We start from the raw sequence: 12,577 nt of genomic DNA, 5'->3' as shown, positions 1-12,577 counted from the left end.
ACCTGTGTAATGTTGGGCCTTTGTTTCCTTCCCTGTAAAAAGAGGAGTAGCTAAATACCTTACCTTAGATTACCTCTAAAATTGTCTAAGAATATACTTCTGGATATACGTTACTACTTTAGCTACTTTTCTTTTCCAGATGGCATATTTATCATCATCATCATAATGATAATTTTCTCATAAATCACCTTTATGTACTTGAAGGTCACAAAGTACTTTGCCTTACATTATTTCATTTGATCATCACAACAATTTTACAAGGTACTTCCTAACAGTCTTATTACTGTATAAAGAACTGAATGCCTAAGATCACTAAGTGTTACTATGTGAATTAGATCTTGAACCCAGGTTTTCTTACTTGTAATCTAGTGTTTTATGCACATCAGCACATTCTTCCTCTCATGGAATTGCTTGAAATCTAGCATTAAAATAAACAACTTCGTGTATAAAATCACATTGTTTGAATTCCTGAATGTGTAATATTCAGCAACAAACAAGCAAAGATAGGATTTGGAATAAGAAGGTTTGAGTTCAAATCCCTTCTTTATGACTTTAGGCAGAAAACTTATATTTTCTTTTTGTTCTCATATGGAAAGTGAAAGGTTTGTAAAATATATTCGACCTTGAAGATTCCTTCTAACTTTAAATCTTTGATTTGATTTGAAACATTTTTGTGCACAGGACATCAAGTTATAAATTATTATTCTCTAATGACTTTATATATTTCTTCTTCCCCTTTCCCTAGCCTCAATAGAGAAGGGTGTCTAAAGCAAAGATTTAATTATCCTTTTCATTTATACTCTTCAGTACTTATTATAGTATTCAGCATGCAATAGACATTTAATAAATACTTATTGTTTGGTATCTTGAATCTAAAAAGTTAAATTAAAAAAATTTTAATTAAAATTTAAATGAAAAAATACAGCAGTACATTGAAAATTAGATATTGAAACAGAGAAACTGAGCATAAAAATTCTCATTTCTGCTCCCATCTTGTTTGTAGATAATTTTAATCTTTATCTTGGGAAGTGGGTGATGGAATGTCTTTGGTATGGGTATTAACTTGGTTACATGGGGAATAAAAGAATATGTAGATATGTGGGAGAGAGAATGGTTGGCATTGGTCAGTATAAGGAAGAATAATGCAAATTGTGTGATCCTATTTTATAAATGAGGAAAGTGAAATGCTAAGTAATTTGGTCCCTAGTTTCAAAGGTCTTGTGACAATTATAGGAACCTGAAAGAAACTTAACTTGGAGAGAGTTGATCTCTTTGACTTGAAATGAAAGTGATAAAGTATCCTTTCACTTCCTAATTGCTGTTTGGAGATAAAGGTTGGGGTAGTACTTAAAAATGCTTGTGGTTTTCAACAGGTATTGGGATGATTTGCAGAAAATAAAATAGAACTTACAACTGCATGACAAATGAAAAAGACTTTTTAGTATAAATAAATAAAACCTCTAAGGTGGTGTAGCTAGGTGGGACAGTGGATAAAGGACTGAGTCTGAAATCAGGAAGACAAAGTTTTCTACCAAGTCACCCAAGCTGATATTTCTCCTAACTGTGCAACTAGTAACTACAGGCTATTTCATTTGTAGGTCATGGTAGAACTTCTCATTGCATAGATGGTTTAAATAGTTCTCTTTCCATAGTGTGATTTGAAAGGTTCTGACGGACTTAGATGTCACAAGATACCTCCTCACTAGTTCCCAAATTTCCTATGTATGTAGCACTGTATGTAGCACCTAAGCACCTAGGAGAATCCTGGAGAAACAGTGATTAGAATACATATATTTTGATCTAGGGAGTGTGGGATCAGGAAGCTTTGGAAAATGGAAAGGAGATCTAGGAAGAGATCTGTTGTAAAGGGCCCAAATAAAGCTAAAAGGCAAAAACTGAGCAATATATAGCCATTGGCATCGAAAAACAAATGAAGAAACCATGAAAAACAAATATTCTTCTACAAAAGATATTAACCTAGTGAAAAAAGTGATATTGGTGGGTCTATCAATGGTATAAGAATCTGATATGCTAATCAGCTCTCCTGTAAAAGTTATTATCTTCCATGTTTGCCCTCAGTTGAATCAGTATTGTTTAATGTATCTGTGACATGAAACTTCTTGCTTATGCTGACACTTTTAGGGATGAGTCTCCAGAGATATAAACAAAGTATTTCTTCAGCTCCAAGACAAAATATTTTAGACTGAAACATTAATACTTATTTAACTTCAAATGAGACTTGATTTGATACTGACACTGAGTATCTATATTTAGTATACACTGACCAGCTAACCCCAACCTTTGATTAGCTTCCTTTATTATAGTTCAAAATATGTTAATATGTGGGTCTTGACTAAAGGGTTTTGCAAGTGTTTTCTTCTAGGACAAATGTAGTTTGCTTTGACTTAATAGCCAATACTCTCTGAAAGCTTTTCATCCTTCCCTTTTTTTCTCAACAGGCAACTATATAAAAAGAGCTTACTTTATAGTAGCTGTTTTTTTTTTTTAATCATAGTACTGTAGAAGCCTTTTTTATATTATATCTATTTTGACAACTTATTCGCTATTGTTGTTGCTATTCAGCATCACAGTGAAATTCTGTGATAAAAGAGAATTGGGATACAAGAGATGGGGAGGAAGCTGCAGTGGTCATTTGACTATTTCTACTACTCTCTTCTTGTGCAATCAATTGCAGTCTGAAAAGGGCTTTTCTTTCTGATTAGCATAGTACACTGAATTAGAAATATCAAAGCAGAGTGAAATGAAGGCATTAAACCACATTATCTCATCTGTTGGGTCAGAATCTTTCACTGTGAATTTCTAGGGATATGGCATTTCATTTGACTCATCGTTAAACTCTGAATTTGATTGGCACAGTACATATTGAATTCTGAGATATTTGGTAAACAGTTATCTCATGAAAGATGTTATGTGGTATAGTTTAAAAAAAAAGAGAGAGCACTGGATTTGAAATCAGAAGAGGCCTGGGCTTGTAGTCTAATGCAGATACTATTTTTATGACAATAGGAAAAAACAGTTCTTTCTGAGTGAGCATAGTGTTCTAATGAGACCAAAGTTGTGGACTTAATCCCATTATCATTCTATTGTATATTCATAAATTGAATTTGTAATCTTGACTGGACAATCTGTGGTCCCAAGAGCAACTGGGCAAGACAATGTGAATTGATCAGTATTAAATTATAATATACTAATGGAAAAATAACTCGGAAAACATTCCTATCCTGTAGTAGCACATCGACATTTTGTATGAAGAAAAGCAAATACCTATAGTAAATTCCCATCTTTAAAAGAAACACAATTCCATTTGTTTGTTTAGAAGTCAGAATATATTTTCCATTGAAAACAGCATTATTATAATGGTGCTTAGGTTCCTAGGCCAACCCACAAGAGTCTATTTACCTTGTAACAAAGCTGAAACTTTTGAACTATAATAAAGCCATGGTTATCTAGTATCACACCTTCCAATAGCCTCAGGTATTCAGGCTCTGAAGTAAACAAATTAAGGTCTTTGTGAAGAAGCAGTCCCAACCACAACAATAAGACCAAAAGACCTGAAAGCTGTACTCAGAATTGTGACTATTTTATTCTCTTAACAGTATGAAGAGTATACTCAAACCTTGACTGTAGCCTGTCACTTTACAGAAATATGAGAAGTTAACATAATACAGGAAAAGCAAGAAGAAAGAAAAAGCAGTTCTGTAGTATAAAGGAGGAATTGAATAGGCAGAGAACATATAGTTTCATGTGCTTACTAGCTCATCATTATAAAGTACTGAGTCTCTAAAACTCAGAGCTAATCGATCTTGGCATACTAAACATAGCACCAGATTTATAGAACAGCTTCCAATGTGGAGATTATCCTTTAGCTTTAAACTTTTAGGCAGTGCTAAATTTAGTGCCCCAACTGTAGTAAGCAATTAGTTCATCCCATACAAGAGCTACTTTCTCTATTCCTTTTTATTCTCAAACTAGGTTTTGCTTTTTAGCATGTCTAGTTCTACCCAATACTTATGTTTTTAAGTCACCTCAGATCTTTTTAAAGTAGAAATATAATGTACAAATAATAGACCTTCAATTATCCAAATTTCTGAATAATTCAAAGAGAATATAATTATGGTAAAAGAAAAAGGATAGGGGAAAACCATCCCAAGTGGAGCTTGTTTCTGAGATTAAGCTCAAGGAGAAATTTACCACCTGGTTCCTTTTATAGGGATTTTTAGTAATGTAGTAGATATCTTTTAATTCAATTTTTAAAAAGTTATAAAATGTTATTTGAATATATGCTTCTTAGAATATTAAATTAGTGCACAGTGAAGAATTTTTGTAGGGGGCTGAGTTGATTTGGTTATGCTAATTTTTCTTTCTTATATTCTAACTTAATTAAGGTTATGGCTTAGAAAATTTTGGTTTCAGGACCTCTTCACCCTCTTACTTTTTTGAGGATGTCAAAAAACTTTTGTTATGCAGGTTATAGCATTTCCTCCCCAAATCTAAAATTTTATGAAAAGAATGGTATTGTAAAAATGTAAATGTAAAATGTTTGGCTCTTTAATATTTGGCTTAATAGCTGAATTCCCATATCTACTTCTGCATGTACTTCTGTTACAATCTGGTGTTTTTTTTTTTTTTTTAGTATTTAAGATAATTTGGTCTTGTACAGATATGATTTGGAAAGGGAGCAGTATTTTAGTAGGTAAATAACAACTTACTGTTATGATGAAAGTAGTTTCATTTATCAAGTGGATAAAATAAGCTTGTTAGGTAATAGATCTTACTGACTTTACTTCCTAGCAGTTCCCTCCCTTTAATATAGATATTCTTAGTTGCTGGTTAAAATGAGAATCAAATGCTTTAGATGCTAGGCATGAGTAAACAGAATTGTCTTTTGATTGTGAAATTTTAAAAGTATGATGTTCTTGCTCATAAGGAGGGACAGTCTATTTCAGCGTGCTTATAGGCAAAGGGGATGAGGAGGTAGCCTTTTAGATTAAATTTGTATTTTCTTACCAAAAAAGCTTTGAATCTTTTAAATCCTTACATTACACTTGGTTGAGCACTCCAAACTCACAGCATAAAAGAGAAGCTAGAAAAATTAAGGACAAATACTACTAACAGATCTCCTCATCCACAAAGGAACCGTGTCTCACCAACAAGTTTGACTGCATCCTAAGACATCTTCTAATAATAATAGAGATGTGAATAGCACTAACAAGTACTATCTACCCATTGAGAAAGCTGAAATTGATTTGCCTATGGTTAAGTAGCTAGTGAGAGCCGAATTCGCCTTCACATCTTCCTGATTCCAAGTCTACCACTCCATAACTACCGGTCATGCTGCTTCTCCTACTCAGAGATAAGTAAACTGACTATCTTAAAGGAAGATCTTTATCTTCCTATTTGATGTAGCAGAAAAAAAAAATACATGCTTCCATTCATAATGAAAGCTGCATTAAATCGTTTAAATGAAAATTAAAAGAGGGAGAACTGGAGCATAGCATTTGTTTGGCATTTATAAGTGGGAATTCCATCAATCACAGGACTTATCTTGACAAGTTTGATTTAGTAATGTTAATTTTTTTAAAAGCATTAATATATATCCTATGACCTATATTGAGATTCTACAATTTGGTCCAAAGACCACAAATTTAGAACTGAAAGGGACCTAAGAGGTCATCCAGATTATTTTGTAGATTAGGAAACTGAGGCTCAGAGAGGACAAGTGATCTGCCAAAGCTTATACAGGTGGTAAATAGCATAGTGAGAATTTGAACTTAGGTTTTCTTATTCCAGATTCAACATTTTCTCTTTTTTTTTTTTTTTTTTTTTTTTTTTTTTTTTATAATAAATTTTATTTTATTTAATAATAACTTCGCATTGACAGAATCCATGCCAGGATAATTTCTACACGACATTATCCCTTGCAATCACTTATGTTTCGTTTTTTTCCCCTCCCTCCCTCCTCCCCCCCCCCCCCAGGATGGCAAGCAGTCCTATATATGCTAAACATGTTGCAGTATATCCTAGATACAATACATATTTGCAGAACCAAACAGTTCTCTTGTTGCACAGGGAGAATTGGATTCAGAAGGTAAAAATAACTCGGGAAGAAAATCAAAATTGCAAATAGTTCACATTCATTTCCCAGTATTCCTTCTTTGGGTGTAGCTGTTTCTGTCCATCATTTCTCCAATGAAACTCAGTTAAGTCTCTTTGTCAGAGAAATCCACTTCCATCAGAATACATCCTCATACAATATCGTTGTCGAAGTGTATAATGATCTCCTGGTTCTGCTCATCTCACTTAGCATCAGTCCATGTAGGTCTCTCCAAGCCTCTCTGTATTCATCCTGCTGGTCATTCCTTACAGAGCAATAATATTCCATAACGTTCATATACCACAATTTACCCAGCCATTCTCCAATTGATGGGCATCCATTCATTTTCCAGTTTCTAGCCACTACAAACAGGGCTGCTACAAACATTTTGGCACATACAGGTCCCCTTCCCTTTTTTAGTATCTCTTTGGGGTATAAGCCCAATAGAAACACTGTTGGATCAAAGGGTATGCACAGTTTGATAACTTTTTGGGCATAATTCCAGATCGCTCTCCAGAATGGCTGGATTCGTTCACAACTCCACCAACAATGCATCAATGTCCCCGTTTTCCCGCATCCCCTCCAACATTCATCATTGTTTTTTCCTGTCATCTTAGCCAATCTGACAGGAGTGTAGTGATATCTCAGAGTTGTCTTAATTTGCATTTCTCTGATCAATAGTGATTTGGAACACTCTTTCATGTGAGTGGTAATAGTTTCAATTTCTTCATCTGAAAATTGTCTGTTCATATCCTTTGACCATTTATCAATTGGAGAATGGCTTGATTTTTTATAAATTTGAGTCAGTTCTCTATATATTTTGGAAATGAGGCCTTTATCAGAACCTTTAATTGTAAAGATGTTTTCCCAGTTAGTTACTTCCCTACTAATCTTGTTTGCATTCGTTCTGTTTGTACAAAGGCTTTTTAATTTGATATAATCAAAATTTTCTATTTTGTGATTGGTAATGGTCTCTAGTTCATCTTTGGTCACAAATTTCTTTCTCCTCCACAAGTCTGAGAGATAAACTATCCTATGTTCTTCTAATTTATTTATAATCTCGTTCTTTATGCCTAGGTCTTGGACCCATTTTGATCTTATCTTGGTATGTGGTGTTAAGTGTGGGTCCTTGCCTAATTTCTGCCATACTAATTTCCAGTTATCCCAGCAGTTTTTATCAAATAATGAAATCTTATCCCAAAATTTAGAATCTTTGGGTTTGTCAAACACTAGATTGCTATAGTTGACTATTCTGTCTCAACATTTTCTCTATCCTGTCTCCTTTCCTTTTTTCTCGTGAATAGCATGAGCCACAAATTGTATAAATAGTTCTTCACTGTCTTCTCAATGAAAACATAAAATGATTATATAAATGATCACTCATGGAATGTCTATCCCCAAAACCTGATTGTTCCTCATTCAAAATAACAATTTGGAATTTGTGATTTTGCAATTTGAGAAAGGGGAAGAAAGTTAGCATAATATAGTACAGGGATGGCCAACAAATTACTCAGTCTTTAATTAGGGGGAAGGATTACCTTTTTAAAAGATAGTGTAGACTACATTTCTGTCTATCCTAGGTAAAAGTACATTAAAAATTTTTTTAAGATAAATTGTTTGTCCAGGATTGGTGTACACTACACCGTGCAGATTCTATATTTCTCTGTAAATCTACTGGCAAGCTATCTCTAAGGCTATTTTTAAAAGTTATAAATTATTGGTCAGGTATTTTGGGTTGCTTGGAATTATTGACTTCCATTTGGAAGAGCTCTGGGATCTATAAAAAATGGAGGAACCATCTCAGGACTATAGGATTGAGAAACAATTTCTTGGTAAAAGTAGTTGCTTGAGTTGTTGTTTTTTTTTTTTTTTTGCTAAAGTGTTATCTTTTTGTACAAATTTAACCTATATCAAATTTCTTGCTGTCTTGTGGTAAGGGGGTTTTAAAAAAGGGAGGTAGAAAAATTTAGAACACAAAGTTTCACAAAATGTAGAAAATTATCTTTACTTGTATTTGGAAGAATAAAATACTGTTGGAATGTAAAAAAAAAAAAAAAGTGCTATCTTTGGCACCAGCTGAATATTAAGACTTATATTACCTATATACTAGGATTTATTATTAACAACATATCAAAATCTGTATTCATTATCTTCTATTATAATTAATTCTAAATTGCCCAGTAAGATTTATTTCCATCTCATTTTCCTATGAAATGAATTGCTAAGTGCTGATCTTTTAATGGAAAATTCAGGTAAATTTCATTTCTGGTATTGTCTTGATAACGTTTCTATGTATTTTGTTTGTTGGCAACCTTTATTAAGGAAGAGGACTTGAAAAAGTGTTAGTAAGAGAGCCAGATTAATTATGGTCTATATTGGTTAGAGCAGAGATAGTAGACAATCTGAAGCCATTATCTGGGAAGAAAATTAGACACTGAGTTGGGATAAATGGCATTAGTGGATGACAGAAATGTCACAACATCAGATTCCAGAGATAACGAACAGGTTTCTCAATTGACTGTCCTCAAAAAAAAGCTATACAGAAGGAGAGATTGGGATTTTGGGCAGAAAGGTTATTGTGTCTGGGTTCTTCATGGACATCATGAGTATTAAAGCAGTGGCTGTGGACTTTTTTCAATTTATCTTGTGGTATTTGACTGTGTGTGTGTGTGTGTGTGTGTGTGTGTGTGTGTGTTTGGTGAGTGAGAAAAAAAAAATTACGAAATTGAGTTGTGTGTGTAAGTATTGGCTCCCTGGTAAATTATCAATCATTGCTCTTAATTTCTAGTAAGAAAGTTGCCCTATTCTGGATGAGATGGTGCTTCTAGGTAATCTTTTGGGTAAATCATAGAGAGGTCACAATCCTAATAGACAAGGGTACAAAAATAGAAAAACAAGTTCTGTACAAATTATAGCATTTTCTCTTACTTTTACTACCTCTGAATGATCTCATTCTTGCTCCTGAAAAAATAAAAAAGGGGGTACTGTGAACATTTTGTTTGTTGTCTAGGCGTGCAGGATAAAGTTTGCATTTGTTCAGGAACACCATACCTACATACAACTATGCTGACACTTAAATCATTCAACAAATTTTATTCAACTTAAGATGAGTGAAAAGTGGTGCTAGGTGGCATTGAGAATTTAAAGATGACCAAGATATGTCCATATTCTCAATCTGTTTATAGTCTAATATGGAATCTAAGGCATTTTCTAGTCATATGTAATACATGGTAGAAATATAAAATTACTTTCACAAACATTCGTTAAGCACTTATTTATAAAGTCTTTTTGAAGTTGAGAGAAAGAAAAGATAAATTCTAGATTAAGGACTAAATGGGACCTCTTGTGAGGGGTATTTGAGCTGTGCTCTGAAGTATGGGTGGGATAGAGATGGGGTAGAAATTGAATTTCAAGCAAAAAGTATAACATGAGCAAATACTTGGAGGTAGAAAGTAGTATTTATTCAAGGAATGCAGGTAGTCCAGCTTGGCCATATCTTAGGGTATATAATGGTAAAGTAGAAGGTAATGAGATAAACTGAAGCCTGCTCATGGAAGGCCTTGAATGTTTTGTTTCTTTGATGGAGTGGTTCAGACCTTATTCTGGGATGATAGGAATTACCGAAGGCTTTTGATAAGAGGAAGAACATCATGAGAGACTCTGCATTAGGAAAATTAAATTGATAGTGATTGGGGGGAAAAGGGAGAATTAAGGAATGTAAAGGCTCGAAGGAGAAAATATGGGGAGGAGTACATGTGTAGTTAAGAGTTAAATAGTTAAAAAAAAAAAAAGTGCTATCTTTGGCACCAGCTGAATATTAAGACTTATATTACCTATATACTAGGATTTATTATTAACAACATATCAAAATCTGTATTCATTATCTTCTATTATAATTAATTCTAAATTGCCCAGTAAGATTTATTTCCATCTCATTTTCCTATGAAATGAATTGCTAAGTGCTGATCTTTTAATGGAAAATTCAGGTAAATTTCATTTCTGGTATTGTCTTGATAACGTTTCTATGTATTTTGTTTGTTGGCAACCTTTATTAAGGAAGAGGACTTGAAAAAGTGTTAGTAAGAGAGCCAGATTAATTATGGTCTATATTGGTTAGAGCAGAGATAGTAGACAATCTGAAGCCATTATCTGGGAAGAAAATTAGACACTGAGTTGGGATAAATGGCATTAGTGGATGACAGAAATGTCACAACATCAGATTCCAGAGATAACGAACAGGTTTCTCAATTGACTGTCCTCAAAAAAAAGCTATACAGAAGGAGAGATTGGGATTTTGGGCAGAAAGGTTATTGTGTCTGGGTTCTTCATGGACATCATGAGTATTAAAGCAGTGGCTGTGGACTTTTTTCAATTTATCTTGTGGTATTTGACTGTGTGTGTGTGTGTGTGTGTGTGTGTGTGTGTGTGTTTGGTGAGTGAGAAAAAAAAAATTACGAAATTGAGTTGTGTGTGTAAGTATTGGCTCCCTGGTAAATTATCAATCATTGCTCTTAATTTCTAGTAAGAAAGTTGCCCTATTCTGGATGAGATGGTGCTTCTAGGTAATCTTTTGGGTAAATCATAGAGAGGTCACAATCCTAATAGACAAGGGTACAAAAATAGAAAAACAAGTTCTGTACAAATTATAGCATTTTCTCTTACTTTTACTACCTCTGAATGATCTCATTCTTGCTCCTGAAAAAATAAAAAAGGGGGTACTGTGAACATTTTGTTTGTTGTCTAGGCGTGCAGGATAAAGTTTGCATTTGTTCAGGAACACCATACCTACATACAACTATGCTGACACTTAAATCATTCAACAAATTTTATTCAACTTAAGATGAGTGAAAAGTGGTGCTAGGTGGCATTGAGAATTTAAAGATGACCAAGATATGTCCATATTCTCAATCTGTTTATAGTCTAATATGGAATCTAAGGCATTTTCTAGTCATATGTAATACATGGTAGAAATATAAAATTACTTTCACAAACATTCGTTAAGCACTTATTTATAAAGTCTTTTTGAAGTTGAGAGAAAGAAAAGATAAATTCTAGATTAAGGACTAAATGGGACCTCTTGTGAGGGGTATTTGAGCTGTGCTCTGAAGTATGGGTGGGATAGAGATGGGGTAGAAATTGAATTTCAAGCAAAAAGTATAACATGAGCAAATACTTGGAGGTAGAAAGTAGTATTTATTCAAGGAATGCAGGTAGTCCAGCTTGGCCATATCTTAGGGTATATAATGGTAAAGTAGAAGGTAATGAGATAAACTGAAGCCTGCTCATGGAAGGCCTTGAATGTTTTGTTTCTTTGATGGAGTGGTTCAGACCTTATTCTGGGATGATAGGAATTACCGAAGGCTTTTGATAAGAGGAAGAACATCATGAGAGACTCTGCATTAGGAAAATTAAATTGATAGTGATTGGGGGGAAAAGGGAGAATTAAGGAATGTAAAGGCTCGAAGGAGAAAATATGGGGAGGAGTACATGTGTAGTTAAGAGTTAAATAGTTAAAAAAAAAAAAAGAGGGGTATAATTATCTATACCCCATATGGATACCATATCCAATAATAATCCAATGGATGACCATTTAGTTCAGTCAGAATAGAAAAAATCTAGATTCTAGATTTTATGCCTTAAAGGACCACCTATTATGTGTTCATAGTGTCTAGAGCAGAAGTTTTGTCCTTTTTGTATGTGTTGTGAACCTTTTTGGCAGTTTGGAATTCTCAGAATAATGCTTTTAAATGTATAAATAAAATATACTAGATTATTGAGCAAAACAATTCTGTTGACATATAGTTAACAATGTTTTTTTTTTTCTTTTAAATCATGGATCTTAGCATAAGAAACCCCTGACCTGGAGCTAGGAAGAGTCTTAGGGACTATTCAGTTTACCCTCAATTTAAAGATAAGAAAACTAAGGTCCAGAAAGACCTAAGCAAAGGAGTTTTTCTATTTGGTCAGAGTCTGCAGTTTCAGTATGATGTGGCTATTTTGAAAATATGTGAGAAAGACTAGACCAGATTATGAATGGATCTGTTCAAATCTGTCATTGCCATTAGAAAACAATCAATCGGGGATGGGGAAGGAGAAGGGAGGTGACATTGGAATCATTGTATAAATGCAGTATTTATGTATATTTCTCTAAGAATGTAGACCTTCCCAAGGTAAACTTTCTTCATCAATGAAGCAGAGAAGAGTAGCTGTTTGTCTTGGCATTCATCCTAAGGGAAATATTTTCATTTATATTCTAGTTGGCCAATGGTTTTGTGATCTCAGAGATGTGGATATTTCCACCAAATGATGTTCATCCTGTGCAGCTCTTATCCATGTCTTCCCACAGATCTATCACAGGAGTCCACCCAACATACTGAAGCATTTCCTTTCATTTTCTTGAAATTGTGTGAAATCAGTAGAGCCTATCCATCAGTTGGGCTGCCATTAGTTATACCTTGGTTT

The 12,577-nt window shown here is 33.8% G+C and overlaps 1 protein-coding gene across 6 annotated transcripts in view; it reads left to right on the top strand.

The window, feature by feature from the left end:
• The window catches only part of FMNL2 (formin like 2), a 355,622-nt gene that overhangs the window by 188,302 nt on the left and 154,743 nt on the right, over positions 1-12,577 (top strand). The gene's annotated exons all lie outside the window — the stretch shown is intronic.

Source organism: Antechinus flavipes, chromosome 3 (genome assembly GCF_016432865.1).
Source record: "Antechinus flavipes isolate AdamAnt ecotype Samford, QLD, Australia chromosome 3, AdamAnt_v2, whole genome shotgun sequence".
Taxonomy (NCBI): Eukaryota; Metazoa; Chordata; class Mammalia; order Dasyuromorphia; family Dasyuridae; genus Antechinus; species Antechinus flavipes.
This window is presented reverse-complemented; position numbering and strand designations above follow the sequence as displayed.